Genomic DNA, 19,941 nt, shown 5'->3' with positions numbered 1-19,941 from the left:
ACCAGTGAGATGGATAAATGCTCAGGATAATTTAAGTCTGCATTACATTCAACAATTAATTTACATCTGTGTACAGACACTGGTCCAACTTAAAATTAATTCCTCTGGCAATCTCATATTTTTAAAAAAACCTATGCCAAGTTACAAGAATATTTTTGTTTCAATCTTATTTTTATGTTGAAACACTGTTTAATTGATAGTTATTTTATTGCCTATCACATTTTTGTAATGTTAAAAAAACAATAGCCTTAAAATTCCTCCGCTCTGGGTTCCACCTCTAGGTATTAGAACTTTAAGCTTAATGGATCAGGGATATTGGGTGGGGTTTACAATGGACAACTGATTTGCTTGCCAATGTTCAAAACTTTCCTCAATTATTCCAATGCACAGCTGCCCAGTCTCACAATCTTCACCCTTTATGAACTTCAGCTCGTCCATAAATTCTAATGTCTATTTCCGATCAGCGCCAAATCCTGCCCATTCATCACCCTGGTCCAAATAAAAATCCTGCCCATTCATCACCCTGGTCCAAATAAAAATCCTGCCCATTCATCACCCTGGTCCAAATAAAAATCCTGCCCATTCATCACCCTGGTCCAAATAAAAATCCTGCCCATTCACCACCCTGGTCCTCACTGATCTGCTTTGAGCCCCAGTCCCCAAGTACCACAAATTTATAATCCCTATTGACCTCATCCCTTCCCATCGCTGTAACCTCATCCAGCACTACAACCTTCACACCTCCTCCCCCATCCTACAACTCTCCATAACTCGGACTCCGGCCTCTTAGGCTTCCACCTTTCTTCTGCATGATCATTGATTGCCATGTCTTCATGCTCCTCAACCCCACAGTCGGGAAATACCTTCCTAAACCTCCCACTCTCCCTTCTTTTAAGACCCTCTTTTAAGAGTGGGGTGAAAAAGCATGAGGCAAGGATAGTAGTGAGAAAATAAATCAAATCTGTAATGGTGGAAATTAGGAATAAAAAGAGGTGGAAAACACTGAACGGAATAGTTTACAAGCTTCTTAACCATAACTATTCCAGGGACAGAGTATCAATCAAGAAATAGTCGAAGTTTGTAACAATGGTCATGCAATAATTGTGAGGGGCTTTAATCTTCATATACATTGGACAAATCAAACTGGTACGGTAGTTCAAATAATCTGTTTAAAATAGTTTCTTGAAACCAACATCAAGAAATTAATAACGGATAAAAGTATTTTCACATCATGTGCAATTACATAGGATTAATTAGTGATCTTATAACAAAGGATCCTTTTGATTTGATTTATTATCGTCACATGTATTGAGATAGAGTGAAAAGTATTGTTTCTTGCACGCTATACAGACAAATCATACCGTTCATAGATAAGGAAAGGAGAGAGTGCAGAATGTAGTGTTAAAGTCATAGCTGTATTTATAGCTGCAGGAGAATTTCACAGTAACTTCCTTGCAGTGTTAATGTAAGCCTTACTTTTGTGACAAATAAACTTTAACTTTAAAGCTAGGGTGTAGAGAAAGATCAATTTAATGCAAGGTAGGTCCATTCAAAAGTCTGATGGCAGCAGGGAAAAAGCTTCTTGTGTTGGTTGGTATGTGTCTTCAGACTTTTGTATCTTTTTCTCAATGGAAGAAAGTGGAAAAGTATGTCCGGGGTTCATGGGGTCCTTGATTCTGCTGGCTGCTTTGCCGAGGCAGCGGGAAGTGTGGACAGAGTCTATGGATGGGAGGCTGGTTTGAGTGATGGACTGGACTTCGTTCATAACCCTTTGTAGTTCCTTGCGGTTTTGGGCAGAGCAGGAGCCGTAGCAAGCTGTGATACACCGGAAAGAATGCTTTCTATGTAATTAACTAATTACAATGTGTAATTTTACAATGTGTAAAATTACAATGTGTAAAATTACAATGTGTAATGTGTAAAATTTCAGTGTGGAACCTTCTCGAGGTTTAAGAGTGTAGAATCAGCTCTATTTGAAGGGACAGGTGGCCAGGCCCATCACAGATGCTAATAACAAAAACCCTCCATCTATCCTACCGCACAAAGTAATTACAATATAACAGAATCTCATGTTAAGGTTGACAGTGACAAACTTCAATCTAAGAGTCCTAAACTTAAAGTAACACAATTACATTGGCATGAGGGACAAATTGGCTAAAATTGATTGGGAATATAGATCAAGTGATATGGAGACAGATGAGCACTGTCTAACCCTTAAAAACATAATCTGAAATTCTCAAGAAAAATGCATTCCATTGCGAAACAGAAACTCCATGGGAAAAGTGAGCCATCGTGGCTTACGAAAGAAGTTAAGGATGGTACTGGATCAAAAGAAGAGGCTTTTAATGTTGTGAGGAATCGTAGTCAGACTGAGGATTGAGACAGTTTTAGAAATCATAAAGGATGACCAAAAAAACTGATAAAAATGGAAAATACAAAAATGAGAATAAATTAGCAAGAAATAGTAAAGTAGATTTTTAAAAGCTTCTCTAAGTATGTGAAGGGGAAGTGTGTAGCACGTGCAAACATAGGTCCTCAGAGATTAAAAAGGGGAGAAATTAGAATGGAGAATAAGGAAGTGCAAAACATTAAACAAATATTTTGCATTTGTCTTCACAGTAGAAGATACAAAAAGGATACAAAAAAGTGGGGCCAAGAGCCTAATGAGAGTGAGAAATTTAAACCAATTAATAGCAGTGAAAGAAAATTGCTAGAGAAATTAAAGGGACTAAAATCAACAACTCTCCTATATCCTCACTTTTGAAAAAAAGTAGCTGCAGAGAGAGAAGATACACTGGTTGTGATCTTCCAAAGCTGCCTCAATTCTAGAATGGTGCCAGTGGATTAGAAGTTAGCAAGTGCAATTCTACTGTTTAAAAAAGCTGGGAGAGAGAAATCCAGAGCTACAGGTTAATTAGCCTGACATCAATTGAGACGAAAAGAATCTATTATTAAGGAGGTCTTAATTATGCACTTAACCATAATATAGAAATCATAGAAACCCTACAGTGCAGAAGGAGGCCATTCAGCCCATCGAGTCTGCACCGACCACAATACCACCCAGGCCCTATCCCCACATATTTACCCGCTAATCCCTCTAACCTACGCATCCCAGGACTCTAAGGGGCAATTTTTAACCTGGCCAATCAACCTAACCCGAACATCTTTGGACTGTGGGAGGAAACGGGAGCACCCGGAGGAAACCCACGCAGACACGAGGAGAATGTGCAAACTCCACACAGACAGTGACCCAAGCCGGGAATCGAACCCGGGACCCTGGAGCTGTGAAGCAGCAGTGCTAACCACTGTGCTACCGTGCCGCCCTATGATTAGACAGAGTCAATATCATTTTATGAAAGAGACCAAGAGGCTGCAAAGGTATATAGACAGGTTAACCGAATAGGCAAAAAGGTGGCAGATAGTGTGTAATGTGGGGAAATGTGAGATTTTTGACTTTAGTAAGCACTAGAAAAATCAGATATATAAACAGAAAATGCTGTAAAAACTCAGCGGGTTTGGCAAGAAGAGTCAAAGTCAATTCTCTGGCTGTTCATACTGGCAAGATCTTCCGGTCCAGCCAATGGCACACCCCGCTGTGGGTTTCCCCACTGACAGCAGCAGGACCAGAAGATCCCCCTGCTGGCAAATGGTGTGGCACCTCCCACCGTGTGAAACATGTTGCCAGAGAAGGAGGCCAGAGAATCTTCCCCCACCCACCCACCCCAAAGTTTTGATTCCAATTGACTCATTCTCAGAGCTGAAAATAAAAAATCTAAATCTGGCACACCCTTAGCCTTCAAGGAAATCACAATTGATCCAGAAGATCATTTTAGCCCTGAAATTCACTGTAGGCTACCTCATGTACAAGGTGATTTCTTCCCCACCTAGAGAAACAGGTTTAATTGTATAAAGGAATACAGCAAATCATTACTTAGCACTCAATCCAGCAATCCAGGTGTACTAATCACTGGGAAAATAAAAATTAACCTAAGGTCTTATATGCCATTTCCAAAGCCTTACTATCTCCCTAGATATGGTCTATAAATAATGGCAAGTGATATTGATATAATGATTCTGAGCCAATTAACAGCAATATAAAGGTGCTGAGTTTGCCTAAAAAATTAATTTGGTGGCAATTTAATGAAAACTATCCAACATAAAGCAGCTATACATTAAAGGCAAAATCCACATCGACACCCTGCTGAGCACAGAGGCAGCTGCCTGTACAAAAAAGACAGCAACAGGATGAAACCCACTCAGCTCTAACCTGCTATGAGGTGAATATGATGGAAGCAGAAAGCATGCACACTGCCCACCTTCAGTAGAACTGACAAGGTCAGGTCCCGAATCATAACACCTGCCACTCCCCATCCCCAAGTCCAAAAACGGAGCAGGTGAATTCTTAGCCCGACAAATTTTAAAGATATGTGAACAACTGAGACTATTTGCATATAAAGCTGCCAAATTAAATCCTGTATAGAAATAACTGGGTTTTAAATTATTCATGGTAACATTGTAGGTAGCTATCCCAAATGCCCAACAATTAGAAACATTCCCTTTTTGACGTTCAAAGAGTCTGTTATTCTTGCATAATTTATTCTCAAATGTACATCTAAGAACCGGAAAGGAAAATTAAGCTTTAAGAATAAAATCATTAGTTTTATTGCTTTGGTCAGTCTCTTCTTTTTATTAACATGAATGTTTCTCATCCATTTCTCATTCTGTGGTCAGAATGTTTTGTGGTGACTTAATTATACCACAAGGATTGCCACAGCCTCTTGATTTCTGCCAACCTGCACTGCAGGGTATACGTACAGATTATTTTTTTGATGTATCATCTCGCTACACTCTAAATAAATGTTAATATGTGTGGCAGAAAATGCAATATCACTTTCGAAAGATCTGAGAGGTCTGCATGTGAAATGTGACCTGTTCAGTTCAGACAGAAAAAAGACTAATGACAGAAGTGTGATGGAGCAAGGACTGGTAGGATTCAACGAATATAAAAGTGAAAGTAGAGGGCGACTGCAACCCAATGACAATCATTTAATAAGTTACGGAGCGTGAAACAAAACCATATGTTGAATCTGGTTTCACATTGTCTTCAGTTTCCTTATTATTAAAGCATCTGCATTTTCTTTGGATTTTTTGATTGAAAATTCAAGGGTGCCAGCAGCTCATGGGTAATTTGCCTAAATGGTCACCCTTCATGTCCACATCAGCAGGGCAAGTGATTTAACTTCAAGAACTGATGCTGCTTTGCCTGACCTCTACATGTGTACGTTTTCCAGTGTGCATCACTGTCTATCAGTCAGGTACAGAAACACTGGCTTCTCTTCCACGCCAGCACTTCTTTTGCAGCTCATGGTGCTGAGCAAATTCTAGTGCCCTATAACCACCTTGGCTGAAACATGAGGCGGGACTTTCTGGCCACGCTTGCCCCGAAACCTGAAAATCCCACCCAAGATTAACGGACCTTTCCATGGTCCGCCCTCACCCACTACAATTCCCGTGGTGGGCAGACGGGAAAATTTGCCCCCTGGTGTATAAAGGTTCCATTTCTCTGGCATGGAGGTTGCAATTTGTGACTTGCCTGCACCCATTTCTATTGATGCAGGCAGCATGCTTAATTTGTGCTACTTCCTCATTGCCAGGATTTCAGCATGAAGCCGAATGGATCCCAGGCTGCTGACTGGCTACATATTCAACAGGGACAAAGCATACAAGGCTAGCATATGTTGCAACCAGCCTTCTGTTCTTAAAGGCAATCTGTCCCTCTTAAAGCTGCACAAAATAACAGGTGGGCTGCTGCTGAAATTACAAAAAGAGAAAAGCAATACCAGGGCAAAGAGATATGGTCATGGATGTGATAGGAGAGGGGCCAGGTTTCCGTGGGGTACCAGAGGCTCTCGAGGATTATCAGCAGTGCCACAAAAAAGATGTGGGATGTCAAGGTCAGTGAATGCGTCTTCACATGACAGTTCAGATCCACCATACTAGCAGCCTCACTGCTCAATGCACCTCATCAGATCACTCACCCATTAGAGGTCCCCAATACTCAGGATGCACACCCACACACTCACACAGTTCACCTTACCTCACACACTTTCCATTGATGCCAACCTCAAACCCAGCACTTACAACCTCCACATATCTCCAGCTGCTCTGCTCTGACAGGCACATCACCCAAACATATTGCAACACAATTACTGGCATTCTGCCCTCTTGCTTTCAGGACAAAGCATCCCACAAAAGAATGAAGCAGAAGAGAACAAACAGGGAACACGTATGCCTTCAACCACTGAACTTGATGGTAGAGATGTTGCTCCACATCTTGGGACCAGCTGCAATAAAGCCTTTTTCACTTGTTCTTGGGGCATGAACATGACTAGTACTGCAAGCATTTACTGCCCATCCCTAATTGCCTTTGTGAAGATTGTGATGAACCGCTTTCTTGAACCCTGCATTCCATTTGGATGGTGATCATAGGAGTGCTGTTAGAGATGAAGTTCCAAGATTTTCACCCAGTGACAGTGAAGGAACAATGATATATTTCCAAGTTCCTTCTGGTCATTGGGTCAAAATCCTGGAATTCCCTTTCTAACAGTATTGACAGTATAATTACCACACATTGACTGCTGCAGTTCAAGGAGGTGGCTCACCACCACCTTCTCAAGGACAATTAAGGATGGGCAATATGTGCCAATGGATGGTGCATGGAGTACTGATCAAACAGGCTGCTTTGTCCTGGATGGTACCAGCCTTCTTGGGTGTTGATTGAACAGCATTCATCCAGGCAAGTATTCCATCACACCCATGACTTTGAACCTTATAGATGGCAGAGTGACTTTGGGGAGTCAGGAGGTTGACTTACTCTTTGCAGAATTCCCTGCCTCTTGACCTTCGCTTGTAGGCAGAATATTTATGTAGCTGGTTCAGTTCACTTTCTTGTTAATGGTAACTCCCTGGATGTTGATAGTGGGGGATTCAGTGGCAATGCCATTGAATGTCAAGGGCAGATGATTATATTCTCCCTTGATAGAGATGGTCATTGCATGGCATTTATGTGCAACAAATATTATTTGCTACTGATTCCCCAAGCTTGAATGTTGACACGGTTTTGCTGCAAATGGTCATGGACTGCTTCATTATCTAAGAAATCACAAATAGTAATGAGCATGGTGCAGCCATCTGCAAATATCCTTACTTCTGGCCTTAATGAAGGGAAGGTCATTGGTGAAGCTGCCAAAGAGGGTTGGGGCTAGGATACTACCCTGAGGAATTCCTGCAGTGATGTCCTAGGACTGGGACAATTGATTCCTGTGCCTTCCAAATGGATGGCATACTGACATATACTCAAGAAGTTGCCCTGAAAAGTCGAGGATACAATAAAGCTCAATGCTACCATGGCCTTACCAGTGCCATCCTCATCCTGCTATAAGGTTCCATCTCAGATTATAGGATATGACACAGTTTAATGACCAACCCTTTGTTGAACAAGTCAGAAATGCCTCATCAGCTAGTTGATATCTGACCCTTTAAATAACGCTAGCCAGCAGTGGGGGAAAGGAGAGAAGGGTCCTTGTGCCATTGACTACTTTGTCAGCTGGATGTGATCAGTACATTGGAAACTGTCAAGTAGCCATTCCGGCTGATTGATATCATGATGATGCCATCACTCCTGTTGCTTCCACAGTATAGTCGGTGCAGACTTGATGGGCCGAATGGCCTCCTTCTGCACTGTAGGGAATCTAAGGTTTTCTGCATGACAAACCCAAACTAGTACCACACAGAAAGTGACCAGAAATACAGATGATCCATTTTCTTGATTCAGACTTCCTTAGAGCTGGCACAAGCAGTCCAATGGAGTTCAGTTTCATACCATAGTGTGTATTGTAATAAGCGTTACATCACAAACTGATCAACACCCCAATATTAGGAACACTAAACAGCAAATGAGGAAACAATCAATCCATTCTCCTACAGAGTACAATGATTTCAAGTGGATAGTTAACGTTTGAATTTCCTACTCATTTCCTGATAGAGATGGATCTACTAAAACTGAAAGATCCAAGGTTCAATGTTGCTAGGAACTGTTTTTCCTCATATTTACTGAGCTTGAATTCATATTTTGTGGCAGTGTTGCTCCTTCAGATGGAGGAGATTGAAAAGGTGATGATGGATTATAAGGCAGTAATTTAGTTAAAGGTTCAGGAGAGATTCAGAAACTGCAAGAGTGAAGCCTGGGGATTTCATTTCATTTATTATTGTCACATGTATTAGTATACAATGAAAAGTATTGTTTCTTGTACACTATACAGACAAAGCATACCATACATAGAGAAGGAAAGGAGAGAGTACAGAAAGAAGTGTTACAGTCATAGCTAGGGTGGAAAGATCAACTTAATGCGAGGTAAGTCCATTCAAAAGTCTGACAGCAGCAGGGAAGAAGCTGTTATTCAGTCGGTTGGTACGTGTCCTCAGACTTTTGTATATTTTTCCCGACAGAAGGTGGTGGATGAGAGTATGTCCGGGGTGCATGGGGTCCTTGATGATGCTGGCTGCTTTTCCGGGGCAGCCGGAAGTGCAGACAGCGTCAGTGGGTGGGAGGCTGGTTTGAGTGATGGACTGGGCTTCGTCTAACCCTTTGTAGTTTATTGCGGTCTTGGACAGAGCAGGAGCCATACCAAGCTGTGATACAATCGGAAAAAATCCTTTCTATGGTGCATTTGTGGAAGTTAGTGAGAACTATAGGGATGTGGGGGTAGGGCCTGGGTGGGATTGGGGTCAGTGCAGACTCGATGGGCCGAATGGCCTCTTTCTGTACTGTAGGGTTTCTATGTTTCTATAGCAGATATGCCAAATTTCTTTGGTCTCCTGAGAAAGTAGAGGCACTGGTGGCCTTTCTTAACTGGAGGAGATTGCTCTTCAGCCTAACGTGGTAATGTACAGGCAAAATCTAGTCTTTGTTGTGTTATAAATATGGAACCATTTTTTTCAATCCAAGCTGCTCAGTATAATGCAGAGAGAAACTTACCATCCACCACATGATACATTTATCTTTCTCAAAAATAATGCATTTCCTTATTTTATGCCCTATCCTATAAGTGAACAATATATGCAGTAATTATTATGTTTGGATATTTTCTGTGGAACTCAAAGAAAGAATGCTGCTCTATATGTCTAAATGCTAATGTACCAGGTTTTATTTTGCAAGAAACAGAGAGGAACCGAGTTGGAGGAAAAATATATTTATAAATACTGAAATACCACTTTGACGTTTTACTTCCAATACACTTTACAATGAGTCAAGGCAGGTTCCATTCATTTTTCTCCTACAATATAGCCATAATTCCCAAAATTCACAAATTCAGTTTATTTTACTTAAAGTTTCACAGTCAGAAACTATTGCAAAATATGAAAACCACAATGTACACAGAGGACTTAGTACAGTTCGCATTCAACTTAAGATATGTGGTAATGAGTATTCAGTCAGCAATGCCGTGCCCAGTAATTATACATTAGAATGCACCTAATTATATTCCTTGTGTAGAAATTAAAGAATGTGTGAAATCAAGAGCCAAATTTTTTTTACTGCTGATTTCAAATGCAGATTTAAATAAATGTTCCATTCAGATCACAGCTCTGATTATCCACGCTACCAATCCTGGTGCATCTATTTCATACAAGAAAGAAGTCCCTGGAAATTTGTCTGAGAATTTTGGATGAGATGTTAAACCATGGCTTCATCTGCCCTCTCAGGTGGATATAAAATATCATTTTGGAACAGGCAAGTTTCCCCCAGTCTCCAGAACAATATTTATCCCTCAACCAACATCATTAAGAAAACTGGTCATTATCTAATTGTTCTTTGCAAATTGGCTGCTTTGTTTCCTATTTACTGCACTGACTACACACTTCAAAAGTACTGTGAAGCTCTCTGTGATGTCTGGAGATCATGAAAAGCACAGTATGAATGCAACTTGTTTCTCTCATTCTTTATGTCCTACTGGCTAAATATGGATAACAGGAAATAATAGTCCATAGATAGATGTAAGTTTTTTTATATAGCACCATCACAGGGGGAATTAGCTCAGTTATTTTCTTTCATGTTGCCAATCTTGCATGTCCATTTACTTATACCTATGGATGTTTTCTGAGTTAACAGTTGCAACAGCATTGAGAAAAGCACATTGCCACACAGCATATCAGTGCGATCAGGTTTCACTATGGGGTAAGATAGCTGAGCTAATATACCCCTGACAATCATTGCAAATGAAAGCCAAATCCAAACTGCTAAAATAACAGTAATAAATACACCAAATTCTCTGAATATGCTAAATTTTCCCTCAGTGTACCCAAACAGGTGCCGGAGTGTGACGACTTGGGGATTTTCACAGTAACATCATTGCTGTGTTAATGTAGGCCTACTGTGACTAATAAATAAAACTTAACACTATCAAAATCTCAGTCTGCATTATATACTCAAAGAGCAAAATACATGTTCCTCCTCACTACATCTGGAAAAGTGATGTTTGCAGTGAAAATGAATATTTATCATTGAACATGGCTGGGACAATGTTTGTACTAGGTGCAGGTCCAGCATTCTTTTAAAATGAGGAATCCCATCAAAAAATCCATTGAACGGAAAAAAATTGGGTTGTACAGAATCTTTCCAAGTTAAACATACAAACGTAAGAATTAGGAGCAGGGGTAGGCCACTCAATGAAAAATCCTCAATTTCCAGCCAGTCCCAAAGAAGAGTCATATTGGACTCAATCTTAATATTAACTCTGTTTCCCTCTCCACAAATACTGCCAGACATGTTGAGTTTTTTTTTGCATTTTGTGTTTTCAAATTTCTAGCATCTGCAGAATTTTGCTTTTATTCAATTTTTATTTCTTTGTAAGACAGAGTTCTCAACTTTAAAGTATGTTTAAGTCAATCCTAAGAGATTTCAATTCTGTTTCCTCCCATAGTCCAAAGATGTGCGGGTTAGGTGGATTGGCCATTAGTGTCAGGAGAACTAGCTAGGGTAGATGCATGAGGTTATGGGGATATGCCACAAAGCTTCATCTCATAGAATCCCTACAGTGCAGAAGGAGGCCATTTGGCCCATCAAGTTTGCATCAGCCACAATCCCACCCAGGCCCTATCCCCATAACCTCATGCATTACCCTAGTGAGTCCCCCTGACACTAATGGCCAATCCATCTAACCCGCACATCTTTGGACTGTGGGAGGAAACCAGAGCACCTGGAGGAAATCCACGCAGACACGGGGAGCATGTGCAAGCTCCACAAAGACAGTGACCCAAGCCAGGAATCAAATCCGGATCCCTGGTGCTGTGAGGCAGCAGTACTAACCACTGTGCTACCGTGCCACTCCTCCATCTCATCTTCAACTCACAAAACAATGCAGCAATCTCCAAATTGAAGTTTTGAATTACTGCTTTTTAATGCACCACCATAACTGTTTAACAATATTATTAACGAGAATTATGTTTTTAAAGCTTAATATGTCAAAGACATTATGCAATAAGACTATGATTTTTCCAGAACCATTCGACAGTTTAGGTCAAATTGACAGATTATTCCTGAAGCTATCCACTTTGAATCATTATCTCATTGCATAAACTTATTAATGTAACAGAGTCAAAACATTTTTAGAGCATTTCATTTCTCTGGCACTCCTAAGAGCCAACTCCTTTTAACTTCTGGAGTTGTTTTTCTGTAATTCTTCCACTTCTCTCCTTGTGCTGCCATTTGTAGAATTAGTCCCTGAAACCACACAAAAACATCTGTTGCACTTTGCCCTTTCATTTCCCTACCATTCACAGGTGCTTTTAATGAACACTGCAGCCTTTGTCTCAAATGACATTGAGCTCAATGGTGGGAACATGCTGGATGGGTCAAAATTTACAACGTGATTTTTTTACTCTCGGGGCCAATGGCACAAGGTGAAAGGAAAGCTTCCGGCCATCCTGAAACAGAGCATGTAAAAAATTTCTTGAGTGGTTATAGATCATCACATGACAATGATCATCAGTTTTTATGCAGAGGCTGCAGTTTACCATATTTACACAACATTAAGCTGGTGTTACAATGTAATACACAAATTTAGAATAATACTATGCTCTATTACGTTCCCTTCATTATTCTAATTATTGTGTATGATTCTCGAGAAGCTGGTTAGTAAGGGCTGAGCCACATTGACATAAAGTAATCAAGCAATGATTGGAAAACCAGCATTCAACTGCAGCCCACCAGCTCCGGGCTGTCACAATATCGGGCAGCCGACCCACCCTCCAGGCCTGGGAAAAGTAAATTTGGATGGAACATTCTTTTCGAGTCTGACCGGAACATCTGCTCCTGCCAACCCCAGAAAAATAAATACTCACCTTCCAGGTTCCTCTTCAGCTTAACCAACATGCCAAACCTGTGCATGTCACATGCTCCACCTAATTAAGACCTCATTAGCAATCATATGAACATGTGAATTAGGAGCAGGTGTAGGTCATTCGAACCCTCGAGCCTGCTCGCCATTCATTAAGATCATGACTGATCTGATTGTGGCCTCAACTTCACATTCCCACCTACCCCCAATTGGCTTTCACCCCTTTGAACATAGAACAGTACAGCACAGAACAGGCCCTTCGGCCCACAATGTTGTGCCGAGCTTTATCTGAAACCAAGATCAACCTATCCCACTCCCTATCATCCTGGTGTGCTCCATGTGCCTATCCAATAACCGCTTAAATGTTCCTAAAGTGTCTGACTCCACTATCACTGCAGGCAGTCCATTCCACACCCCAACCACTCTCTGCGAAAAGAACCTACCTCTGATATCCTTCCAATATCTCCCACCATGAACCCTATAGTTATGCCCCCTTGCTCCATCCACCCGAGGAAATAGTCTTTGAATGTTCACTCTATCTATCCCCTTCATCATTTTATAAACCTCTATTAAGTCTCCCCTCAACCTCCTCTGCTCCAGAGAGAACAGCCCTAGCTCCCTCAACCTTTCCTCATAAGACATACCCTCCAAACCAGGCAGCATCCTGGTAAATCTTCTTTGCACTCTTTCCAGCGCTTCCACATCCTTCTTATGGTGAGGTGACCAGAACTGCACACAATATTCCAAATGTGGTCTCACCAAAGTCCTGTACAGTTGCAGCACAACCCCACAGCTCTTAAACTCCAACCCCCTGTTAATAAAAGCTAACACACTATAGGCCTTCTTCACAGCTCTATCCACTTGAGTGGCAACCTTCAGAGATCTGTGGATATGGACCCCAAGATCTCTCTGTTCCTCCACAGTCTTCAGAATCCTACCTTTGACCCTGTAATCCACATTTAAATTTGTCCTTCCAAAATGAATCGCCTCACATTTATCAGGGTTAAACTCCATCTGCCATTTTTCAGCCCAGCTTTACATCCTATCAATGTCTCTTTGCAGTCTACAACAGTCCTTCACCTCATCCACTACTCCACCAATCTTGGTGTCATCAGCAAATTTACTGATCCACCCTTTAGCCCCCTCCTCTAAGTCATTAATAAAAATCACAAATAGCAGAGGACCAAGCACTGATCCCTGTGGCACTACGCTAGCAACCTGCCTCCAATCCGAAAATTTTCCATCCACCACCACCCTCTGTCTTCGATCAGATAGCCAGTTACCTATCCAATCGGCCAACTTTCCCTCTATCCCACACCTCCTTACTTTCATCATAAGCCGACCATGGGGGACCTTATCAAACGCCTTACTAAAATTCATGTATATGACATCAACTGCCCTACCTTCATCAACACACTTAGTAACCTCCTCAAAAAATTCTATCAAATTTGTGAGGCACAACTTGCCCTTCACAAATCCGTGCTGACTATCCCGGATTAATCCGCATCTTTCTAAATGGTCGTAAATCCCATCCCCAAGGACCTTTTCCATCAACTTACCAACCACCGATGTAAGACTAACTGGCCTATAATTACCAGGGTCATTTCTATTCCCTTTCTTAAACAGAGGAACAACATTCGCCACTCTCCTGTCCTCTGGCACCATCCCCTTGGACAGTGAGGACCCAAAGATCAAAGCCAAAGGCTCTGCAATCTCATCCCTTGCCTCCCAAAGAATCCTAGGATATATTTCATCAGGCCCAGGGGACTTATCGACCTTCAGTTTATTCAAAACTGCCAGGACATCCTCCCTCCAAACAACTATTTCCTCCAGCCTATTAGCCTGTAACACCTTCTCTTCCTCAAAAACATGGCCCCTCTCCTTGGTGAACACTGAAGAAAAGTATTCATTCATCACCTCTCCTATCTCTACTGACTCCATTCACAAGTTCCCACTACTGTCCTTGACCGGCCCTAACCTCACCCTGGTCATTCTTTTATTCCTCACATAAGAGTAAAAAGCCTTGGGGTTTTCCTTGATCCGACCCGCCAAGGACTTCTCATGCCCCCTCCTAGCTCTCCTAAGCCCCTTTTTCAGCTCATTCCTTGCTAACTTGTAACCCTCAATCGAGCCATCTGAACCTTGTTTCCTCGTCCCTACATCAGCTTTCCTCTTCCTTTTTAGACATTCCACCTCTTTTGCGAACCATGGTTCCCTCACTCGGCCATTTCCTCCCTGCCTGACAGGGACATATCTATCAAGGACACACAGTATTTGTTCCTTGAAAAAGTTCCACTTTTCATTAGTGCCTTTCCCTGACAGTTTCTGTTCCCATCTTATGCCCCCATTGAATGTGAATTTAGTCATGTTATGATCACTGTTCCCTCAGAGGACCATTACAATTAGGTCATTAATACATCCTGTCTCATTGGACATTACCAGACTTAGAACAGTCTGTTCTCTGGTTGGCTGTTTACAAGTCAAAAAAATCTCCAATTTGCACAAGTTCCTGCCATCTGACTCGGGCAGGAGCTGCCTGAATAAATCCTAAGGAATATTGCAACGGTCACCCTATTAGCATTTTTGGGTGCTGCTGCCTTGTTTCTATTGGACAGAGTTCTCATGATCTGCGCAATAGGTTGAGTAGTGATCATTTGTGGCAGGTTTGCTAGTGTATTGATTCTATTATTGGTCTTGTAGTCTGGAAACCCGGACTAATATTCCAGGAAGCATGAGTTCCAGTCCCATCATGGCACTCTGAGAAATTTTGTTTTTTAAATCTGAAAATAAAAAGCTGGCATCAGAAAGTGACCATGAAATGGTCAACTTTTCATTAAAACCCTGCTGCTTCACCAATAGCTAATAGGGGAAGAAACCATAGCCAGATTGGCCCCTGTGGCATCGGCAGCCCATTAACTTCTAACTGCTTTCTGCAGTTGCTGAACAAACCACTCCATTCAAGAAGAGAAAGAAAGGTTTGAGTTCATCATCACCCCTTTTGCGACCTTTGAAACATCCTAAGTGCTTTACATTCAACTAATTACTTTTGAAGTGCAGTATTGTTTTAATTTAGGAAACCATAAGATTGCAGCTGACCAGCACCCTCTCAAGCCAACCATGAGTGGGCAATAAATGTTGGCCTGGTCAGTAATGCCTACACCCTGAGAATAAACAAAACAAGTTATGTCAAGCAGTTAAGAGAGCAGGATTGGATTTCCTGAACACATGGATTTTAGTATTTGGTTGAATGAATAGCCCTTAAATTATTTTAATCATAAACAATATTTTCCTTTGATGTCACAAGTTTGCTACTGGCATCTGAGAAGATGAAAGTCGCACAGTTCCAAGGTATAACAGCTGTTCATGACATGTGACATGCAGAATAATTGCTTCACATTACTGCAGCTAAGATAATACCATGTGTTTCAGCAGATCAGAATGGAACAAATGTAGTTTAGGCTCTTTTTTTACACAGAGTGAAGCCCCTGTAAAACTTCAAAGGTTTTTTTAAAATCACAATGCCTTGTCATTCAGTTTTGTTGGGAGAATAAATAGCCTCGATATTGGCTGGGGAAAAACAAGTATAATTCTGTCTTCTCATCAACCAGCCATGATCAGTACCCCTCTCTATTCCCATCAAGGCCTCCTGCACTGTTCCAACCTTGCATGTTGTGAGATATGAATTGCATTCCCAATATAGCTTTTAATGCTTTCTCAAAATCAAGGATGTCAACATAAGTTTCCTGTGGGTCATTTGCGGTCCTCCAGTCTGCACATTGACATTAACAATTTTAGACTCCGCCATTTTTGGCAAAATCAGCAGGGTTTGGGGCTATATGATAAGAACATAAGAATTAGGAGCAGGAATATACCATATGACTCTAGAGTCTGCTCTAGTGTTCAATATATTCAATGAATACACTGAGATTTGGGATTGGGGGGCAGCCCCGATTGCTTCTCCCATCATGGCCAGCCCCACCCTGCATGGCCAGCCCCGATCAACTCCCTCCCTGCCCCACCAATTGTTGTGCAAAGTGCGCAGTCCCCACCACCACCACTGATGGACCCACCCCTGGTGTGCACCACTGCCCCCACCCCCCAAAAGGCCCCAACCCCTTAGCACTGCGCAGTGTCCCATGGGCAGTGCCAAGGTGACAATCCCCGTGACACTCAGGGGGCAATTTAACATGGCCAATCCACCTAACCTGCACATCTGGGAAGAAACCAGAGCACCCGGAGGAAACCCATGCAGACACAAGAACGTGCAAACTCCACACAGACTGTGTCACCATGCCGCCCTATATATCACACTTGTACTGTTGGCCATAGGTCACTTGCAACTTATCAAATTATCTGACCACTCTACTTGTGAGATATGAATTGCATTCCCAATATAGCTTTTAATGCTTTCTCAAAATCAGGGATGTCAACATAAGTTATTAGAATGCCTCTTCAATTAGCCAATAATTGTAAACAATAAACTTTTATATTCCTTGGAAAAAAACACAGTAGTACTTTTTATGGTTTTTTTCTTTTTCTCCCCACTCACCTGTAGATAGACACAACCTATGTTAGGGACATGAAATTCCACAGGGCATGCAGACAGCTGTTACCTTGGTGAAGAGGCTGTTCTTCACCCCCACACTTCAGCTTACTGATTAACGAAAAGGTATTTTGTTGCTGATCGACTTTAAACCCGGGAAAACAGGGCCAAGTTATAGTATCCAGCTGCCAACTCAGATTTATGAGATTAATAGATTCCTTTTGATGTTTGATGATACTATGATGCATGATTTATTTGAAAAGTTCATTTATAGTTTTTCCACCTCGATGAATCTGATTGAAATTGGAAGAAACAGTAAAGCCAATATCCTTAAGAGTTTTCAAAAAAGGTAGTAGAAAATTCAGTCCCTCCAGCCTTTTGCACTGTTCCACCCAATCATAACTTTTAAAATCTTCATATAGATCGGATGAATCAAATTGGAAAAAGTAGCCTGTAGGATGAGTTCAATAGAGTGCAATCAGGACAGTTTCTTGGTGCAATATATGTTGAACCAACCAGGGAACAGATTATTTTGGACTTGGTAATGTGCATTGGCACAGGATTGATTAACCACCTCATAGCAAGGGATCCTCTAGGTAAAAGTAATCATAACATGATTGTGGAGGATGAAAGATTTGGGTCTGAAACTATTGTTTTAAAATTAAGTTAAGGGAGTTAAAAGGGTCAGAAGACAAAGTTGGCTAATCAGGAACGGGAAATAGGTTAAAAAGTAAGTTGGTATAGAGGCAGTGGCAGACATTTAGGGAGATATTTCATAATTCTCAACAAACATATATTCCATTGGGAAAGAAAGATGATATGAGAAGGACACATCTTTATGGTTAAGGAAGTTAAGGATCGTATCAAATTGAAAGAAAAGACATACAATGCTGCAAATATCCATGGTAGCCCAGAAGATTAGGAAAATTTCAGAAACAAATTGAAGATAGCTTAAAAAAAAGAGAAAGAAATTAGAGTATACTAGAAAACTGGCAATAAATATAAAACAGACAGCACAATCTTCTACAAGTACATAAAAAGGAAGACAGCAGCTAACTCAAACATTCGTCCATTCGTGGATAAGACTGGGGAATTAATAATGGGAAACAAGGAAGTGGCGAAGACTTTGAACAAGTATTATGTATCTGTCTTCAAAATAGGAAACACAAAAAGTTTGTACTCAAAGGTCTGAAAGGAAGTGGCTGCAGAGATAGTGGATCATAGAAACCCTACAGCACAGAAGGAGGCCATTCAGCCCATCAAGCCTGCACCGACAACAATCCCACCCAGGCCCTATCCGCGTAACCCCACATATTTACCCTGTTAATCCTCCGACACTAAGCGGCAATTTATCATGGTCAATCTGCCTAACCCGCATATCTCTGGACTGTGGGCGGAAACCGGAGCACCCGGAGGAAACCCACGCAGACATGGGGAGAATGTGCAAACTTCACACACACAGTGACCCGAGGCCGGAATTGAACCCGGGTCCCTGGCACTGTGAGGCAGCAGTGCTAACAACTGTGACACAGTGCCATAATCTTTCAAAATTCACTAAATTCTGTAAATGTCCCAGCAGATTGGAAAACTACAAATATAACACCACTATTCAAGAAAGGAGGGAGACAGAAAGCAGGAAATGATAGACCAGTTAATCTAATATCTCTCACATTGGGAAAATAATAGAATCCATTATTAAGAAGGTAGTAGCAGGATATTGTGAAATTCATAATAATATCAGGCAGAGTCAACATAGTTTCATGAAAGGGAAATCATGTTTGACAAACTTACTTGAGTTCTTTTTTAATGTAACAAGCAGGGTAGATAAGGGACAACCAGTAAATCTGGTGTATTTGGATTTCTAAAAGGCATTTGATAAGGTGCCACATAAAAGGTAAGAGCACAAGATAAGAGCTCATGGTGTTGGGAACTGATTTATTAGCATGGATAAAGGGTTGGCTAACTGAAACGAAACAGAGTATCAGGATAAATGAGTCATTTCAGGTTGACAAACTGTAACAAGTGGAGTGCTGCAGGGATAAATGCTGGGGGTTTCAAGTTCTGACAAAAATATTAATAACTTGGATGAAAGGACAAACTGTGTTGTGGCCACATTTGATGATGATACAAAGATACATGTGAAAGCAAGTTGCAAGGAGGATGCAAGGAGGATACAAAGTGTCTGCAAAGAGTAAAGTGAGGTTAGTAGATTGGGCAAAAAATTGGCAGATGGTGTATAGTGTGAGAAAATGTGATGTTACCCACTTTGGCAAGAAGGATAGAAAAACAGAATATTATTTAAATAGACAGAGACGGAAAAAAATAGAGTACAATGGGATTTGGGTGTCCTCGAACGTGAATCAAAAAAGATTAGCATGCAGGTACAGCAAGTAATTAGGAAGGCAAATAGAATTTTGGCCTTTATTGCAAGAGAGATTAAGTATTAAAGTAGGAAGTCCTGCTACAACTTTACAGGGCATTGCTGAGGCCATACCAGGAGTAGAGTGTACAATTTTTATCACTTTACTTAAGGAGGGATATACTCGCATTTGAAGCAACTCAGATAAAGTTTACTCGGTTGATTCCTGGGATGAAGGGGTTGTCTGACTCACCAAAAAATAGGTCTAAGCCCATATAAAATCCTGATGGGAAGACCTATGAGCACTGAAATAAATCCTAACTGGAACCAACAATCAGTTAGCCTACATAAAGTAAGTAATGAATGGGTACAATACTGTCTTGTGCTAAAGAAAAATTTGAGATCCATTCAGACACAGGTTAAAGAAGCTCAACCCTCACTAAACGACAAACCCGGTCATCAGATAAAACCAGGGGACTGGGTCCTGTCAAAGGTCTTCAAGAACAGGACTCCCAACTTGTACACCTGTAATTGTGTCACCTAATGTTTTAAATATTATTATTGTAAAATATGACCAAGCTTATTTACCCAAATGGTGTAACATCAGTAAGATCCAAATGTAACTGGAAAAGGTAAGAAACAAA

The 19,941-nt window shown here is 41.2% G+C and overlaps 1 protein-coding gene across 1 annotated transcript in view; it reads right to left on the bottom strand.

Annotated features, from left to right (window-relative positions):
• The window catches only part of fras1 (Fraser extracellular matrix complex subunit 1), a 469,072-nt gene that overhangs the window by 356,003 nt on the left and 93,128 nt on the right, over positions 1-19,941 (bottom strand). The window lies entirely within an intron of this gene.

Source organism: Mustelus asterias, chromosome 1 (assembly GCF_964213995.1).
Source record: "Mustelus asterias chromosome 1, sMusAst1.hap1.1, whole genome shotgun sequence".
NCBI lineage: Eukaryota > Metazoa > Chordata > Chondrichthyes > Carcharhiniformes > Triakidae > Mustelus > Mustelus asterias.
This window is presented reverse-complemented; position numbering and strand designations above follow the sequence as displayed.